At 39.0% G+C, this 4,922-nt stretch overlaps 1 long non-coding RNA gene across 1 annotated transcript; it reads left to right on the forward strand.

The window, feature by feature from the left end:
- LOC146674047 (uncharacterized) lies at positions 1–2,347 on the forward strand. The gene is made up of 3 exons (XR_014910616.1): positions 1–127; positions 598–645; positions 1,996–2,347. It is a non-coding gene; the product is annotated as an uncharacterized LOC146674047 (long non-coding RNA).
- Positions 2,348–4,922: the final 2,575 nt, after the last annotated feature.

Raw genomic sequence — 4,922 nt, forward strand, 5'->3', positions numbered from 1 at the left:
GTTATTTTATCAGAGGGAGATGATCCACCTTTTGATGATGAAGATTATAGTTATTTTTTTACTTCTGGCGAAATAAATTCAACCTTAATAATAAATGACACTGAACTGCTGCCCTCTCTACTGTCAGGTAATATCTGTCTCCTCTGCTCTATGTCTGTAGTTCTAATTTGTAAATATCTTTACAGGATGCTGACTCCAAACATACTGTACTTCTGACATAGTGAAATAGACTGCTTAACAAATTTATTAGACCATAAGTTTATGAACAGTATTTGTAATTACCAAAATAGTTGTATCTGTTTCTGCAGTGGTTAATCCATCACTTTGTGGATGCTCTTTAATCAAAATGATATTTTGATGGCAAAATCAAATCAGGTCCATAAATATTTGGACAGAGACAACTGTTTTTGTAATTCTGGTTCTGTATATTACCACACTAAATTTTAATGAAACAGCTCAGCTATAAATATAAATATCCATCCATCCATGCTTATCCTTGTCATGGTCTCAGGGGGCTGGAGTCTATTATTACTATTTTTATTGAATGTTTAATGAGTAAATGTAACAGCTTAACCTTAGTTGTTATTTCATTTTCAGATTTTGGCAGTGGTGAAATTCCAGAAAAAGACACGACAGGCTCCTCAGGTAATGTTAGCCTGCTCTGGCCTGTGTTAACAATTCTTGGTTGTTTAAGTCAGAAGCGGATGTTTTGAATGGGATTGGGGTTCAGTTTGAAGGCTAACTAACCATGGTGTACTTATTAATTATAAGTAAGGGGTGGGATGTAGATTGCCCTGGAAATGATCAAGTTCACTTTCCATGCTTATTTCACTCTTCACCGTGACAAACTGGCAAAGTGTTGCACCAGTCTGTCAGTCAATCTCTGGCTCCACTTTCTGGTCATTCATGAACAAGACTCCAAAATTCTTCAACTCTCCCCCTTGGAGAACCAACTAATTTTTAACCTAGAGTGAGCACTTGACCCTTTTCTGAGAAGCATGCACTCAGACTTGGAGACTCCTATCTGGATATTGATTTATATTTGTGTTAGACACCAAAGACCTGGTTCCCCAAGTGCATCTACTGATTTTTGAGCGTCGCAGGACACAAGGGTGAACTAAAAGAGGCAACTTTAGTGTGCTGTAGTAAAACATACTAGAAACGAAAAGTAGAAAACTAGAAACTAACAGCGAGGAACTAAGACATAAAGAAAACATAACTGTGAACAGAGAACTATAACGTTACTTTTACTTTCAAAGTAAAACAGGAAACACGACAAGCACAGAGTGAAACTGAACAAAGGAAACACGGAGCACAGAGACAGGAGTGACAACAGACATGACCGGGGAACGAGATAAATTATAATAATACATAATCAGGGAATATAACTTAAACAGATACAAAACACTGGGTCACTGACGTCCATCTTCAAGGAAACAAAGTCCAGACACTTTTCTTTCCAAGCTCCTTAGACTACGATGACCTGAATGATTGAGAACATTCACAGACAATAGGCACTAAACTACACTTCTACCAGCCTGCATGGTTTTAACCTGGAATTGTCCATCGGCATTCTTGGCATGGATCATGCCAAATTTGTGCTTTTCACCTCAGTTTTAAAAATTTGGGAGAAATCAGGAGTTGTGAGATAACTAGAAAGGACTCACCTTGTAACCTTCCTAGAAAGGTGATGATATCTGATGCACTTAAAAGCAAATTTCTATCACAGGCACATAAGGTTCTCACGTACCTACGAACCTAAGGTAGAATTGCACTTCCAATTTTCCTTAATTTCCAGTGTCAACGAAAGCTGCTTCACAAATTTTGGCTTACTGTCAGCTATTAGGTGATTCTCTGTGGTACCATTAGGTCTTTTGCATAACCTCTGATTTTCTTTCCCCTTCTGAAAGCTTCGAGCTAGCTCAGAATTAGGCTGTTTTTTCTGCTAATGAGGAAATGTTGTTTTGCATGATTGCTTTCTATCTCTCTTCGCAGCTCCCAGAAACCATGGACTGAAAACAACTGGTGCTGAAAATGCTGACCTCTGTTCCCTTGGCCTGAGCTATGTTCTTTTAGCTTTGTGTATGCTAGTATAAAAAAAGTTTGTTTGTTTTTTCTTTTGAAAAGTGTGAGCTGCTTGTAAATACACAGGAAACCTGTTCACCCCCCACCCGCAAGTTTTATCATCCTGCTCTTACTGAGTAGATTAGTGGTTTGATTGTTAAAGTGATTACTTCTGTGTTTCTCGGCAATGAGCTTCTGGTATTCAACATCTGCAACCACAAATCCACTAAGAGCGAGGTGTTCTATTTTTTTTTTCAGATGAATAAGCCATTAGAAATAAAACAATCTTTATTTTTCACCAATTCTAACCAAGAAAACTTCAAATTAGCACATAAGCTGCAAACACCTGACATATAAACCATGAAAACTGTGCCTTCTTTATTGGTGCAGTCACCTTTTCCAGGTATGCAAATTTCAGGGTTGAATCCCCCAGTTGCCATGATTGTAATTACTCATGCATGCATGTGGTATATTTTAAATAACTCACTGACATTTGCGTGTGTGCAATCATCTTGTACTGGCAAGGGTTTGAAACTCAAGTTAGTTTCAAAGTGCAGGTGAGCTGCTGTAGAAGCAACAACATTTACCCATTGTTAGGTGTACATGAAAACAAATGAGAGAAGAAGATGTGTGACTTGTAAAGCCCTTTTAAACTTGTAGTAAGTAGTAAGTCTAGATTTAAATACATACAGGGTTTAAAATGACTTTAAAGTTCAAATGTCCTCAAGACTGCCCTGCACAGAGTCCTGACCTCAACCCAACACTTCTGGGATGAACTGAAGCGGAGACTGTGAGCCAAGTCTTCATATCCAACATCAGTGTCTGACCTCACAGACGCACTTCTGGAAGAATGGTGAAAAATTCTCATAAACTAAGTTGAAAATGTTTGGGCCAACATCATATGAAACCCTGTCACTCCAGTTCACATGGATGTGATGGCAGAGAAGTAAATACTTTTGGTTATATAGTGTATGTAGATCTGACCACTGTGCTGTTAATACTCATGGGAAATAAAGGAACAGCTCAAAGAACAAACAGTATAAATTCACTTTGTTCACTTTGTGTCAGGGCTGGCTCTGGCCCAGCGCTTTCAGTTGGTTTTGATCATTTGTTATATTTTGAAGATAATGTGGAGTTTGTGATTATTAATTGGCCGTGAATTTTAGTTTAGTCTGTTTCACCCAGGCCTTCTGTGCTAGTTGTTATGTATTTCTTGTTTGCGTGTTTCATGTTGTCAAGCCTGTGTCGTCATATCTACGTCGCTCCATGTTTCCTGTTTTATTTTGAAAGTCTTGTGTTTCTTTCTTTAATGTGTTTAGTTTTACTCTTCTCCTGTGATGTTGTTATGTTCATTTGAGTCAGCTGTTTCCCCGTGTGTTTCCACTTCCCCTGTGTGTATTTAAGTCCTCCTTCTTCCTTTGTTCTGTGTCAGGTCGTCTGCCCTCCGTGTCACTTCAGGTTTCCAAGATTTTCATGATTTTGTTCAGGGCATGTTCATGTGTCTAGTTCATGTTTGTATTTCACAGTTTCTTTCATGCCTACACAAAATCATGTTCATAGTCGTCATAGTCATTTCTAGTGTTTCCAGTTTAGGTTTTAGTTTAGCCTTGCCACTGTTCATGTTGTTTTGTTTTGCACTCTTGTCATCAGTCCTATTAAAGTCTCGCTTTTTGTTTAAAGTTCTGTACCGTCTCCTCCCGTCTTCTGCGTTTGGGTCCACTATTCTGCTCACAACACACAGTCAGCTCCCGCTGGCCGTGACACTTTGTCCTACTTCACTTATTCAACAGAAGAAAAATTCAACATAGTAAATGTTTTATACACAATTTTTCATCACAAAACAGTTATATGTCTCATACTGTATTTTATTTATAAAGAAGGAAAGCTTCATATGTATTGCTGTTGTTATTTACGACGTCACTGCTTTCCATCATCCTCACTGCTGATTTTTCTGAATAAATATACATGAAAATTGGAATTATGTACAGTGTTGGGAAGGTTACTTTTAAAATGTATTCCACTACAGATTACAGAATACATGCCCCAAAATGTATTCTGTAACGTATTCCGTTACGTTACTCAATGAGAGTAACGTATTCTGAATACTTCGGATTACTTAATATATTATCACGCTGTTTACAACTACATGAATGTACTATTGCTGTGTGATTTATTACTGTTACTGAAGGTCCGGACTCCGAACCGTAGTAAAGGGACCTCTGACTAATAAGGCGGGGTCCCTGTCGGCTCGTAGCCGAAAAATAGCTTTACTTTGTTGTGTGGGTCAATTTTTCTTGCGAGAGACAGAGAGAGGCGTTGAAAGGCTGCTCCAACGGAACTTATTGTTTCGGAGGAAAACACGAACACGGTGTACAGTCGAGTCTTAGCTTACTTACAACTGGGCTCGTCAGGCACTCTTCTTGGCTGCAGTGGTTATTATTATATTTACATGCTTCCAGCTCCCGTTTTCACTCGATGACAACTCGTACCTTTCCACTCTCCTTTTTCTCCCTCCTCGCGCTCACAGACACATAACAGGTATGGCAGTCCATTCTCCCTGCAGCACTGAAATGTGACTACACTGCCCATGATGCTACATTCTTTAGGGCTATGTCTGTAACACTCTACCTTTTAGCTTAGCACAACAACAACAACAACAAAAGGCGCTCTCTCACCCAGGAAACACACAGTCGCAAAAAGAGAGCGCGTCACCATGTAACCATGGCAACCGTAACGCTGCCGCCTGGAACAACAACAATATGAAACAGGAAAGTACCGCCGTGTAATCCATTTATTTCAACAAAGTAACTGTATTCTGAATACCACCTTTTTAAACGGTAACTGTAACGGAATACAGT

This window comes from Rhamphochromis longiceps, linkage group LG3 (assembly GCF_057381845.1).
Source record: "Rhamphochromis longiceps isolate RC_006_pf linkage group LG3, R_longiceps_female_GT1.1, whole genome shotgun sequence".
NCBI lineage: Eukaryota > Metazoa > Chordata > Actinopteri > Cichliformes > Cichlidae > Rhamphochromis > Rhamphochromis longiceps.